Below are 15,542 nucleotides of genomic sequence, written 5' to 3'. Positions count from 1 at the left end.
TTTAAATCCACTCCGACAGCTCAATATTATGATCAGTCAAAATATAGATAGATAACTGCTCAGTATATTATGGTTGTTGGTAACCACTAGGTTAAATGCACATCTCTATAGTCCGTTTCAATTCTAAGCTACTGAGACGTAATTGACATATATGTACTATGTCTATAGATGTGGTTTAACATTTTTATGGCATAGTGGCCCCCAGTATCATATCTACGGACAAATACAGCATCCACAGTATCCACATAAATATATCTCTATTTGTCTATATTGATGTATGGAAAAGACCACTACCACCTGGTAAATACAAGTGGGTAAATAGTATAGAGCAATTTAGTGTTGTGTGCTGGTATTCTCAGCGATCTCAGTATGTGCAATACCCAAAATGAGCTTAGTATGAAAGGTCACGGCGGACCTAAAGACATAATAGTCCCCACAAAACTTCCATAATATGGTCACGGCGGACCTCTATTAATATAATCAAGGGGTTGCCGTGTCTTCAGACACGGTATACAAAATCCCCTGGAAGGTGTGGTGTCTGAACACCAGTATACTGGCTGTGTTTCCTGGTTTGAGCTGTCGCCCCTCTGTGACGTCAGGACGTATGACGCGTTTCGCGTGATGGACACGCTTCTTCAGAAAGGAGGAGTCTAACTCCCGATCGTATTACATAGTTTTTATACCCTCCATGGCTTTGGGGTCTATTCTCCTCTTCTCCAATCAGGGCTGGATAAGGTAATGATTGTATTCGTATCTGTCATTTTAACACTTTTTCTTCTCTTTTTCTTACAGGCTGCAGTTTTGGATGTTAAAGTAACTCTCTACATTCTGGGATACCACGGAAGACTTTAAATTGGTCCAAATGGATGAACAATGTAAATGAAAGTGAAGGAATGATTCCCTTATAATAAAATAAAATAAACTTTATATGACATATTAAAAAACATAGAAAAAATGAAAAATAAATACATTTGAATCTTCTTACTGTGTGTGACTTAGAACTTTGCAACTAATATTGACAGATTTATTATAAATCATTCTTCCTGGTATTGCACAGGTTATTAAGAATTTATATTAGTGTTAGGGACCCGTGGAAATGTGGTCTGCCGTGCTGTGGCTCAGGGGCTTACAACAATTTTGGCCAAAAATGTTAAACTAAAAGACCATTTTATTTAATAGATATTTATACATATATATTTAGGCACTGTACCGTGTATGAGTTTCACTGGATGTGCACTGAGCTCTGTCTGTGTTTTATGTTCTGTCTCTGGTTTTAAATATATATTGCCATGCTCAGTAGCACTCCTCTGTGACACTCATATGCTTATATATATGGTGTGGTTATTTTGGGGGTTCAATAGGGGCTTGTTAGGTGTCCAGTATGTTTTACAATTCTTGTTCAGCTAGTCTTAGCTGATTGGAGGGTGGCAACCTCATACCTAATTGAAGCTTACCCCCTCCCACATTTAAATGGTTAAAAGCTCACTCCATAGCATCTCCCACTCTCAGGGTAACTTGCTTGCTTGCAGTATGGTTGTGACAAATCTAATACAGAGTGCTTTTCCTGGTAATGTACAGGTTATTAAAAGCTTCAATCAGACTTAGAACTTTGCAACTAATATTGACAGATTTATTATAAATCATTCTTCCTGGTATTGCACAGGTTATTAAGAATTTATATTAGTGTTAGGGACCCCTGGAAATGTGGTCTGCTGTGCAGTGGCTCAGGGGCTTACAACAATTTTGGCCAAAAATGTTAAACTAAAAGACCATTTTATTTAATAGATATTTATACATATATATTTAGGCACTGTACCGTGTTTGAGTTTCACTTAATGTGCACTGAGCTCTGTCTGTGTTTTATGTTCTGTCTCTGGTTTTAAATATATATTGCCATGCTCAGTAGCACTCCTCTGTGACACTCATATGCTTATATATATGTTGTGGTTATTTTGGGGGTTCAATAGGAGCTTGTTAGGTGTCCAGTATGTTTTGTGTGTGAATATAAGAATGATATATGCTACATATCATGAACCTAAAGTGATGGGGAAAAAAATAAAAAATGTTGTTACATTATCCTGTGATGTGAGATAAATGAACTTTTGTGGTGTATAAGTGTTTTTAATTAAATAGTGTGAGTGTGTAGGAATGATACTTACTAGGCTGGTTCACCCCTAGTGGTCAATGTGAGCCATACTAAATTAATATATATTATCTAACTACAATAATATTGGATGTGAATATAAATATTAATTATGTTATATGTGTCTGTAATTTTCAATTAATACTTTATAAATATGCTGAAAAAAAAAAACTTTCGTTCAAACCATCTGGACTCTGTGTGTGTAATTGATATATCCATCGACATTCTCTCTGTAAGAGACGTTTATCCCAGTCTCCTCCCCTTAAGCCTTGTGACACATGTTAAATTCCATTAAACTGTAATGTTTTCATATCTCCCTGATGATATTTATTAACATGTTTGGCTACTGGTTTGTCTCTTTTGTTGCGAATGTCTCCCATATGTTCAAGGATTCTCATTTTCAAATGTCTTCTCGTTTTTCCCACGTACATTTTGCCACACTTGCATGTTATTAAATAAATCACTCACATTGTCTGACAGTTAATAAAATTTTGGATTGTAAATGTCTTAGATTTCATGGAGTCCATAAATGTTTTTGTTTTGATCATAAAATTACATGCTTTGCATCTAGCACATGGGTAGGACCCTGTAGGTTTATCTCTCATCCATGTTTTGAGGGGCTGTGCTTGAAAGTGGCTATGCACTAAGGTGTCTCTGAGATTTTTCGCTCTCCTGTAGCCTGTTTGTGTTTGATCTTTTAGCACCATACTCAGATCAGGGTCCTCAAGAAGGATATCCCAGTGTTTCTTAAGGATTTGTTTAACTTGATAGGATTGGTCTGAGAAGGTAGTGCTTTAAAGTATGCTTTACATATTTTGTTCGCATATCCCCTTGTTTTAAATCTCTCTTTCATTCCTATAGCTTGTTTTTTATACTCAGCTATCATTGAGCAGTTTCTACGAAGTCGTTGAACTTGTCCTGTTGGGATGTTTTCGATGATGTGCTTTGGATGGTGGCTTTCTGCTAAAAGCAGTGTGTTGGTTGCTGTCGGTTTACGGTATATACTTGTATGTATCTCTCCTCTTTCAGATTTGGAGATGGTAATGTCCAGAAATTCTATTTGATCTTTACTTATTTGGTACATAAGTTTAAGATTATGTTTACTGGTATTTAGTATCTGGATAAATTCCTGGAGTAATTTTTCTGTGCCATCCCATACCAAAAGCACATCATCGATGTATCTAAGCCATTTGATGATATGTATAGTAAATCTTTCTGAGTCTTCCATGAAGACCACTGCTTCCTCCCACCAGCCTAGATATAAATTAGCGTAGGTGGGAGCGCAAGTGGTCCCCATGGCTGTACCTTGTGTTTGTAGGTACATTGTGTTGTTGAATAGAAAGTAGTTATGGTTTAGTACAAAATCTAAAAGTTGTAGAATTAGTTCATTATGTAATTTCGAATTCCCATCCCTTGCTCTAAGGAAATGTTTCCCTGCTCTTATACCATATTCATGGGGTATGCTTGAGTAGAGACCTTCGACATCTAAACCTACCATGTAGGAATTCTGTTCTAGAGTAATACCTTCCAAGTGAAGTAGAACATCTTTAGTATCTCTTATGTATGATGGTAAAGCGCTAACATGTGGTCTTAGAAGTTGATCCAAACAAACACTAATGTTGCTGGTTAGATTATTGATACCTGATATAATCAGTCTACCCAGTGGGGCATTGTTTTTCTTGTGAATCTTTGGTAATTGATAAAATGTAGCTATTTGTGGTGATTTAATTTGCATAAATTCGAGTTCATTTTTTGATATGAGTTTTTGGCTGGAGAAAATGGCAAGCTCCTTCGTTGGAGTCTTGCCCTGCAAGAATTTGACTTTTCCATTCAACATAAGAAAGGCAGTGAACATGGAAATGCCGATGTACTTTCACACCAGGACAGTCCCAGTGAGCCAACAACCTCAAGAAGTGTCACGCCAGTTAAACTGCCGGACGAGCGGTCGTAAGAGAGCCTGCATTTTAAAGGGGGAGGTCTGACGGTGAAGGGGTACCCAGGCTCACTAATAAATGTTCAGCCCACTTGGGTACTCCTGATCCGTGTGTTAAGGTCCTAGAGTGTCAGCTCCTGGGCCCAGATGTCAGAAATGCATTACTGTGACAGTGTGCAAAATTTGAGACAAAGATTTTTCCGTGTTTTGCCTTTCTCGGGGTGCTGTGACCAGGAGATTTGTAGGCTGTAAGTTTCAGGGTGGGTTTGCCGAAGAATGTCTTCACAGAATGTGTCTATGTATCAGGGTTTCCGGAGTTATAGGATACCCCAAAAGTTGGATCCAAGAATCGAGTGAGATTCTCGGATACAGCCAAGCACATTACTTCAGGGCAAACTCCGACCCTGAAAACTCACCGCCAGGATATCTGCTGCAGCATCATCCAGCAAGGTAAACGGGGCATGAAGTAGTTAATGCATACCTACACCATACAGGGGATCCCTAGTATAAGGAGGGGTGCCCAGATACATGGACAGGTACCCTGAACCTTGTACAGGGATTCAGGGGATGCTCCAGCTATATGATAAAGCTGAGAGTGTTTTTTGTGTGTAAAAAGTTATTTCTAGAGATTGGCAAGGATGAGGCTAGTGAGTGTAAGCAGTATATCCCCTCACTCCATCCCTGACACTAGAACGGGATTTACACATTTTTATTACACAAGATACAGGGACACAGTATAATTTATTAAAGTGTTATGTTTAATAGATATATGTACTGATAACCTGTGAATGAACTGTGGGATTTCCAAGTCATGGATTCCGAGGGATCAGATAGCTACCAAGCTTGGTGCCCCTGGGTCTGTGCGGAGTCCAGATTTGAAACCCGCAGGGATGCCAAGGTGTTAGACCAGGAGGGGGACTGCAGTTATGCTTGAGTACTGCATCCTGGGCTAACACAGGGCTATCAAAAGGCCCCGGCCAACATGGCGGCCACGTGTGTCAGCGTCGGCTGACACGGAGCATGACTGCGGAGGGGGTTCCGCTGGGAGGGAGAAGGGGAAGCGGAGACAGTCCCTGGAAGAGCTAAGGAGGGGTTGTGAGAGCCATGCTTCCTTACTGTACCCCCCCCCCCTTGAGGATCGGCCCCAGGACGATCCTTTCAAGGTTTCAGTGGGAACTTCTTGCAAAAACGATCTAATAGAATTGGAGCATGGATGTGTCCACGAGGAAGCCAGGTGCTCTCTTCAGGACCGTAGCCCTTCCAATATAGGAAAAATTGGACTTTCCCCCTGGAGAGGCGGGAGTCAACTATGGATTGGATTTCGTACCCTTCGTGTCCTTAGACCGATACGGGATTGAGTCTACGGAATTAACAGTATCTGGAAAAGCGTACTTCGCACAAATGGCTTCAACAAGGAGGTATGGAAAACATTAGGTATCCTCATGGCTGGAGGAAGCTGGAGGCAGAAAGCCACAGGGTTGATTTGCTCCAGTTTGGTGAAGGGTCCCAGGAACAGGAGGTAATTTGGGAGTAGGAGTTTTCAGACGGATGTTTTTAGCTGAGAGGCAGACTTTATCCCCGGGATTATATCTGGGGGATGTTTGGCGACGTCGATCTGCCTGGAACGTAAACTTTTCTGCAGACTTCTGGAGAGCCGACTGGATCTTGGTACAGGAGTCTTCAAGTACAGTGACCCATTCGCCGGCAGCCAGAACTCCTGAGGAAGGAATGGAAATGGGAAGATGGCTGGGATCAAATCCGTAATTTACGAAGAATGGGGATTCCTGAGTAGACTCGTTCTTCGAGGAATTAATGGTGAATTCAGCCCAAGGTAGCAATTCAGACCAGTTATCCTGGGTCTCGGACAAGTTGCATGGGTTCAGGGAGTTCCTGCAGGCGACAAGGACGAAAGTGGTCTGGAAGCTGAAAGCGGCCTAGGAAAGGGGGCAATGAAAGGTGCAAAGTGGGGTTGTTGATGTTCTGAGCATCGCTTCTGGAGGCGATGATCTACCAGAATAGCTTGCGATATTAATTCCTCCAACACTTTTGGCCTGGGTTGAGCGGCAAGTTCGTCCTTCATGGAATCCGTCAGGCCCTGCCAGAAGACGGCGATGAGTGCCTCGTCGTTCCAACGTATCTCTGCTGCTAGGGTACGAAATTCCAGGGCATATCTGGCCACAGAACGGCGTCCCTGTGATAAATGGAGAAGAGAGAAGGAGGTCGTGTCCTGGCGAGCGGGAGTGTCGAACACCTGTTGGAACTCACATCTAAAGCGGGAATAATCTTGGGTTATTTCATGGCGTAATTCCCAGATTGGGGAAGCCCAAGCCAAAGCATCACCAGTCAAGAGAGAATATATGTAAGCCCCTTTCTTATGACCCGAGGAGAAATGTTCGGGCACCATCTCAAACTGGATCTCACACTGGTTGAGAAAACCACGGCAGGCCTGGGGATCTCCAGCATAGGATTTTGGTGCAGGGATCCTTGGCTCCGGTGCAGCAGCACCTGCAGATTCGGCCTGAGAGGGAGAAGGTGCAGTTGGTTGAGGCTCCTGGAGAGAGAGATTGGTTAGCTGTTGGGCTAATTCAGTGATTTGATTAGACATAGTTTGGTTCTGCTGGATTAGTGCTGAGAGAATTTGGCCTAATTCAGTCTGGTCTGAGGTTGATGGGCTCTGCATAATGTCACGGAAGTGCTGCCCGCAGACCAGACCCGTCCCTGTACTGAGGTGGGACTTATAGTAACACGCCCCCGCAGCAGAGGGAGCATGTCCGGAGTGTGGTAAAGATGAAGTCAGGCCAGTAGGTATAGCTGTAGAAACAGATACTTGTCGGATCCGGAATAGAGGTACCGTGGTAGATGCCGAAGCTTAGGGTCTGGGCGAGAGAGGTCCGGAAGGTCGAGGTCCAAGCCGAGATCGAGGGATGAGAGAGAGATAAAGTAGTGAGGAGCAAGCCGGGGTTTAGAGCCAGAAGAGGAGTAGTAAGCCAAGCCGGGTCAAAACCTGAGAAACACAAAGCAAGCACAAGGAGATCCACACTAGGTTAGCAAAGCCTATGCAGAGCAATGATTCCAGGGAGGAACTGGGGTAATAAAGGTGGGAGAGACAATCACAGAGGTAGGTGGAGCAGAGGTGTCCGTGGAGCGCAAGTGGATAGGTGCGTGCTGTAATCCCAAAGCGCCATCAGCTGTGAAGCAGGGGGGCGTGGGAACGGCTGGACCGAGTGCCTGGGGCGTGACCGAGCTGCCAGTGAAGTGAATAAATTATAGCCGGGAGAGCGCGCGGGACGGCCAACATGGCGGCCGCGTGTGTCAGCGTCGGCTGACACAGATCATGCCTGCAGGGGGGGTACCGCTGGGAGGGAGAAGGGGAAGCGCATATGGTCCCTGGAAGAAGTAAGGAGGGGTTGTGAGAGCCCTGCTTCCTTACAGAATGTAAGTTTTAGGTGGGATATTTGGGTCGAAATGTATTCCTTTTGTTTGCAGGAGTTCAGGGGACAAAGTTACCGGAGGTCCAGTAATTCTCCCCGACATGCAGGCATGATTTGCGGGTATGCAAGGTGAATTACACTGGGGCTCTCCAGTATCCACCACAATCCTGGTTTTCGAGCCCAGGTATCCCAGACCCATTTCCCTAACAGGAATAAGGTTCTCCAAGGTCTATACTTTATAAAAGTATGTTTTATAATGTTTTATACTGTATGTATAAATGTCTATGCAGTCAGCCTGGGCATTTATATAGGTGCCAGGATGTCTGCATTGACATTGAAGTTCAAAGGAGGAAGCAGGTCCAGAGAACAGGGGGCACCCCACTAGGGCCCCTTTGTGACTGCCAGACCTGATGGAGCCTGCCCAGTGGATGGGATATGAATTAGCTGGGGGAAGTTGCTGATTGTAGGCCTGTTCCCTATTGTCTGGTTCATATTTCATGCCCATCCGTTTTTTTTAAGCCAGCTTGGCAAGCCCCCTCCTCTGACATCAGCAGCCAGATGAACCCCGTTCTGGTTGGTTGGTGGGAAAAGTTCCCACGCTCGGATTGTCTGCTAGTCCCTGTTCCATGTTAGACTTAGGACACAGAAATCTATGTAAGGGACTGTCCCAATCAGAGCTCTCTCTCAGTCTTTCAACCTGTCACGGTAGACCAGGTCTTATCTACACAAATTAATACCGGGATTCTGGACTGAGCACACAAGTTGAGTAAAATAAATTGTAATTTATTTCTTTTCAGACAGACATACAAATCTTCACAATATATACTTAAAAAAACACTTACTGGGATGGGGGAACGAAATCAATTGTCCTTGGAACAAAACAAAGTCTCTGGGCACCCCTGCACGCATGCAAGTGGATGCGCAAAAGGATCCGTGTAGCAGTTCCTGGCTTGGGGCACAAGTTGTCACCTCTATATTTCCACCAAAAGGTAAAAGTTTGTTTAGTCCTTACAGGGTTCGTTCAGGAACCCTTAGCTCTAACGAATTCCAGAAGAGGGGGATGATCCTTGGTTACTATATTATTAACCCCTCACATCCAGAACTGCTGACGATGGAACTTGGTCAAGACTTAGTTGAATCAGGTGAATCTTCTAGGGACTGGCCCGCAGGCATTTTTATAGGGTTGAGGGTCCTATTCCTAACATGTATAACCAATCCCGCCCATGGGAACCTTTTCCCACCTATCTCCGACTTGCCAGTACTTTGCAAAAAGGGCAGAAGTTGCCTCCCAGTTTGCACGGAGCAGGTGCTAAACTCACACCTAAGCTCCATAGCTGTAAGGAATCCGTTCCTGGGTTTGGTGGAAACCCTTTCCTTTCAGAACTGTGCTGCTTCCAGACAACCTCCCCTCACATCCACCTGTGCTGGCAATTACTGCAGTCCTGCCTCGGTGCTCTCTCATTGGAGGAATGCCCTCACACCTCTCTCCTGGGATTGGTCCGCTGGCCTTCTTGTACTGCTCTTTCACATTGCCTCAGTGCCGAGCATAGTCCTTTGTCATAGGATGTAACTGTGTTTGCCACAAGCTACCTGTTTGGCCGCCCTGTTCTTGTTTAATTGTTCCTAGATCTGGTTCCTGTTCCTGGTTCCTGGGGCCTGCTGTGTACCTCCATTGCAAAGCCGTGTCCTGGTTCCTCTGCTGAAACGTTGGATCCCCAGTGTAATCCTTCAGCTCCCTGTTCCCTGAGGCCTGCTGCCTTTTCCCATAGCAGAGGGCTGCCTTCTGAGTCCTGAGGTCTGCTGCTCTCTCTCCTCGCAGAGGCCTGTTTGGGACTCCTGTGCTGAAGCGCTGGTTTGCCCTGCGGTGTGCCTAGTCCGGTCTGCCCTCTCCCTTTGCGGTGACTGGTACCATGGGCTGTTCCCACTCCTCGTGCAGAGGTCACTCCCGCGCTGCTGCTGGTCCTACGCTGAAGCGGAGCGCACCTGACTTCCCATGCTGAACCCCTGCTTGGATATCGATGTTGCTACTGTTCCCAAACCCTGACCCTGCTATGAATGACTACGAACTGCGCAATCCAGAACCGGCTGCGGGCCTAAGGTCAGTGTATTCACATCCCCACCTCAGCCCTGCGGTCCGGTCCCGGTTTGTGGCAAGCACATCCATTACAATAGCATACCGGGGTCAACTCCTTACCTGGCGACACTGAGTCTGGGGTTTGGCCACCAAGTGTGAAGTACCCATATTTTACACCGGTATCTGGCACTTACAATATCCCGGCCATTCTAACACCTAGGATTGCTGAGGCTTTTCAACTTCGGACTTCATAGACATTGAGGCACCCATTCTGCAGGGTGTCTCTGAAGTATGGAGATGAAAAATTCCTCGGTTCATTCATCCTTAACATATTTGCATGTTAAAGGATTTATTCCCGGGCTGACAGAAAAAACTTCCCGTCTTTACATTTAAAACCAACAGTACAATACAGTTTATTGATAAAAGTATGTTCTGCTTATGCCGCTACTATAAACTTTATATGTGTGTGTATGGTTTCTTTATTCCAAGCTGCACTCCAAAAATTAGAGCGCTAGCTCACTCCTAGCGCGAGTTAGCTTACTTAATTGAACGGGCTATGATATGGTTTGTGGTTTCATCTACTTCCCACGCCAATATACTTTCCCCCTTTCAAGTTGAGAAGCTAACAAGGTAACTGATACATTTTGACAGAAAAGCACTTCAGCTAGACCGCAAACCACCTACTCAATTAACCTTGCGGTTGCGAGGTCTGGGGCTTAGAAAGTGATCCCTATACTTCAAAGCGGCCACCCATACATAGGCACGCTTTTTCAATCAGCGCATGGGTTAGCACTCGCATCTCCCCCTTGTGTCGCAAAACCAATTGGCACAGTTCACATACAGTTCTATTACTGCAGCTATGGATTGAGCTGCAAAATGGGGACAATATAGATGGTGCAGGGGAAAACATACCAGTGTTGTGCACATAAAGTTAACCCCTCCAGTCCCAATGTGATTTAGGGTTAATCAGCCGGGTATAATGCCTTTATTAGTGGCCTTATTAACCCCCTATCGCCACACAGACTTACAGGCAACTTTGGGACTGGGTCCAGTAAAGCGCCGGCAGTTTTTTTCAGGTGTTTTGCTCGTAATAGCAAAGCACTAGGCATTAAGGTGCCAGGGAAGCCTCGCCTAGCTGAGGACCAGTTCTGAGGAATAATGTTACCTGTTCCAGGCTTATTCCAGTGATGTAGAGCATTGCTAAGCCTTTGCTGAAGCAGGCGCCCTGCACCTATTTGCAGCTAATTTTAACCCCCAGTAAGTGTGTTTTCTGTCTGTATTTTGTATTTCATTGTGTGTACACAGGTTTACCCGAATAAACCTCATTTTATTCCACTGCCTTGTTTTACCTAGTGAATGATCCCAGTATAATGTTAAAGTCCTGGTCTCCCGTGACTGATGTCCAATCTTTTTTTGAACAAATCTATTGTCTTTGCCATCACAGTCTCCATGGGTAATAAATTCCACATTTTTACTGCCCTTACTGTAAAGAACCCTTTCCTTTGTTGCTGGTGACATTTATTTTCCTCCAACCTTAAGGGATGACCCCTTTGTACTGTCCTTGAGATAAATAGTTATTTTGAAAGCTCCTTGTATTGTCCCCGAATATATTTGTATATAGTTATCATATCCCCTCTTATACGCCTCTTTTCTAATGTAAATAAATCTAATTTAGCCTCTCCTCATAAGTTAGATTGTCCATCCCCTTTATTAATTTGGTGGCTCTTCCCTGTACGGTCTCTAGTTCCATAATGTTTTTTCTAAGGAGTGGTGCCCAAAATTGTACTCCATATTCAAGGTGTGGTCTTACTAATGTGAAACAAAAATGACCTGCGCTCATTAGTGATCAGTGATAAGTGATAGTGACTTAAAAATAATAAATTACAACCTGATTGGGGTGAGGTTTTATGCTGCTGTTCAATTAGGATGGCTCAGCACACCAGGCTACATGGAAACAGAAAAAAGACAGCGCAAAAAAACTATAGTGTAGTATATTAAAAAGTTCAATTTATAGGGTGGGGGTGAGTGTTGCACGTACATCAAAAAACAAGGTTAACAGCATGACATGTTAGGGACATGTTACCACTCGACGGGGACAGCAGGACACGAACAGGTATAGTTTGGACGTCCTCCCTCTAGCTGCTCGTATCCAGGAACGGTGTGTGCAGCTTACTGCGTTTTTCCTCACTGATAGCTTATCGAGTGGTTAGGAAAGTCCCGAACAAGTCCCAAACAAAACAAGGGCAGTAAAAATGTGGAATTTATTACCCATGGAGACTGTGATGGCAGAGACAATAGATTTGTTCAAAAAAAAGATTGGACATCAGTCACGGGAGACCAGGACTTTAACATTATACTGGGATCATTCACTAGGTAAAACAAGGCAGTGGAATAAAATGAGGTTTATTCGGGTAAACCTGTGTACACACAATGAAATACAAAATACAGACAGAAAACACACTTACTGGAGTTGTTTTGTTTGGGACTTGTTCGGGACTTTCCTAACCACTCGATAAGCTATCAGTGAGGAAAAACGCAGTAAGACGCGACCGGCTGAGAGACGCCGCCAGATGACGTCAGACGTAAGCGTGGACTAACCCGGAAGCGACCAGGAGATCACCCCTTCTAAACCGCCGCCTGAAGTATCTTCAGCACACGGGAAGGCTTCCTAAAGTGGAGCTGCACACACCGTTCCTGGATACGAGCAGCTAGAGGGAGGACGTCCAAGCTACACCTGTTCGTGTTGTGCTGTCCCCGTCGAGTGGTAACATGTCCCTAACATGTCATGCTGTTAACCTTGTTTTTTGATGTACGTGCAACACTCACCCCCACCCTATAAATTGAACTTTTTAATATACTACACTATGGTCTTTTTTCTGTTTCCATGTGGTCTTACTAATGCCTTATAAAGGGGCATAATTATGTTTACTTCCCTTCCATCCATTGTCCGTTTAATGCAAGATAAGATCTTGTTTGCCTTTGCAGCTACTTGTAACGATGCGCTCACCATAAACAAGGCGTGACCGCGATGCCGAGGTGGGGATTTGCTAAACACAAACCCACAGCTGTGAGGGCGCGTCTGGAGTGTAGATAGGTCAAGGTTGCCGGGTCGGGGTAGGAGAGGTGAGGATGGTTAGTAATACTTGCCGAGGTCTGGATTGGAGAGGTGTGGATAGTCGTAGGTAAGCCAGGGTCAGGAGCGGAGAGATATGGATCGTCGTTGGTAAGCCGGGTCAGGAGAGGAGAAGTGCGGAATCCAAAGAACAAGCAAGGTCAGGCAAGACAGGTATGAGGATCCGCCATCCTGGCGGCTGGAGACCGTCTTCTCACCTGAAAACACCTACTGCCATGGACACCCAGGATATGCTGTCTCATGGCCCTGTTGTGTGGCCTGTCTGCCTGCTCGCCCCGCGGGCTCTGACTATGCCCCCTTCTCCGAAGCGTGGCGAGTGCGGTTATCCAGCCTCCCCTATGACTCACACCACAGTTTCTGCCCCTGTCCTGGTGACGGACAGGACCGGCGTGGGAGCGAGTGGCGCTCCGGTCTCCGCCCCGTGACCTCAGTGACACGTGTGGGTCGGTGCGGGCTTGGTCCCGCCTCCGTTTCTGATCAGGCTGTATCATAGGGCACACCTGTGTGCACCAACAGCCTATAGGATTCGGTTTCCTGGTTCCGCCCTGGCTCCCCATTGGAGGATCTCCCTTTATATACCCTTTTGCTCCAGACACTCATTGCTGAGCATAGTCTGTGTGACGCTGTGCCTTGCTACATTCAGTTCCTGTATCTCCTACCTTTCCTTGCCTTGTCTGTTGATCCTGCCGCTGCCTGACCCTGCTACGTACCTTGGACTCCGCACTTCTCTACTCCTGATCCGGATATCGACCTGCCTTCCTCCAGTCTCCAATTCTGAACCTGGCTAGTACCCCGACGATCCGCTACTCTCCAATCCTGACCCTGGCTACGCACCCCGACGATCCGTTACTCTCCAATCATGATCCGGCAAGTACCCTCTACTACTCTCACATATATACTCCTGACCTGGCTTACACGACCAATCTACGTTCTAGGCGCGCCTGTGTGGCTGTGGGTTGGCGTTATTCAATTCCCTACCTCAGCACCGCGGTCGCGCTTCGTTTGTGGTGAGCTACGTGTTACAACAGGCAAGGCTCAGACAGGAGGCACGATTGCAGTGAACACAGCGCACATAAACAAGGTTATGCTCCACCAATGTGCCAGGGGGCAGGCTGAGCAGACCAATGAGGAGGAAGCATACTCCCTAGTATGCATGACTGTTGGCTGATGGAGAAAAGACAGGAATGGAGGAAACTCTTTGCGCGTGCGCGCGGGTGCGCGCTGTGCGACAGTGACATCACCGCGCGAGCAAAGCCTGGAGGCGAGACCAACGGGGACGGCATTTAGTGCCGAGTGAGGTCCGCGTGCGCCCCTAGAAGGTACGCTGGTAATGACTGGTCTGCGAGACGTGCTGCAGGAGGCAGGACACCTGATTGGTGATCTGGGTAGGTCGGGAGCGCGTGTGTGTGAAATTAGTTTGGGATACCTGGGTTTGAAAACCAGGAGTCTGGGTGACCCTGTGCAGCCCCAATGTAATTCACCCCGTGTACCCACAAATGATTTGTGGGTGTACCCACAAATCGGGAGGGGCGCGGATGCCGGATCCTCACACTACTGCATGACTTTGGGCACTATTGCTAAGCCTGCTGTCTACAAGCTTACATGCTGGTAAGCTGAGACGGAGCCTGCAGGAGACAGCAGCGGTTTTATCCATCTCCGCGGTGCCGAGATCCGGATCCTGTGCAGACACCGCGAGTCTGCTGACTGTCTCAGTGTGAGTGTCCGTTTCCCCTTGCCAGTGCCCAACCCTATGGCGGTTTCTATACAAATCTGTTGATAGGTTGTTTTCATGTTTGTTTTTTTCTTTCATGTTTTTTATATAAATTTTACTGTATTTGTATACTGTGCAGCTTAGGGTTTAGTCACCATCAGGTGTTCTCCTTGGTAGTACTTAGCCGTCCAGCTGCACAGCTGTTCTGAGGTGGGGTTGGATCCCCTCAGTTTTTGTGTATTTTTAATAAATTACCTTCCACTAATCCCTGGTGCGCATTTGTGCATTTTTTATTATCTTGTATTTCAGGGTGCCTTCCCCCCTTTCTAAGGGGGGTTCACCTAGATTTGAGAGTTTCTGGGGAGACGCTTTATGTACATGCTGCAAAGGGATCATCCACACCATCACACAGCACGAGCGCTGAATATCCTGTTTTTTCTGCCTTCCTAGGCTACATCATCTCCAGCCAAGGCTTCTCTATGGATCCAGAAAAACTAAAATCTGTTCTCAACTGGCCACTGCTTAATTCACTCAAGGCTATGCAGCCAACTATTACAGGAAATTCATCAAAAAAAATTCTTCTATTGCTCTTCCCATCACCGCGTTGACTAAGAAAGGCGCTGATTCCACCTCCTGGTCTCCAGAGGCTATTCTTGCTTTTGAGGTGCTCAAGGAAGCTTTTGTGTCCGCACCCATTCTATGCCATCCGGACACCTCTCTCCCCTTCACTTTGGAAGTCGACGCTTCAGACGTGGGAGCTGGTCAGTTCTTTCCCAGAGGTCTTCTCCCCAAGAGAAACTCCATCCCTGTGGGGTTTTTTCGCGGAAATTTTCATCTGCCAAAAGGAATTATTATGTTGGTAATCGTGAACTTTTGGCCATTAAATTGGCTCTCCAAGAATGGAGGCATCTCTTAGAAGGTACTAAGGAACCTGTTGCTATCCTCACCGACCACAAAAACTTGATGTATATCGAGGGGGCCCGACGACTGGGATCCCGCCAAGCTCGGTGGTCTCTCTTCTTCTCCCGCTTTAACTATACCATTTCATACATTCCTGGTACCAAAAATGTCAAAGCAGATGCTCTCTCTCGCCAGTTCGCCACGGAAACCGAAGCTA

The sequence above is a fragment of the Ascaphus truei genome, chromosome 3 (assembly GCF_040206685.1).
Source record: "Ascaphus truei isolate aAscTru1 chromosome 3, aAscTru1.hap1, whole genome shotgun sequence".
Taxonomy (NCBI): Eukaryota; Metazoa; Chordata; class Amphibia; order Anura; family Ascaphidae; genus Ascaphus; species Ascaphus truei.
The sequence above is the reverse complement of the archived record's forward strand: the minus strand, read 5'-3'. Positions refer to the sequence as shown.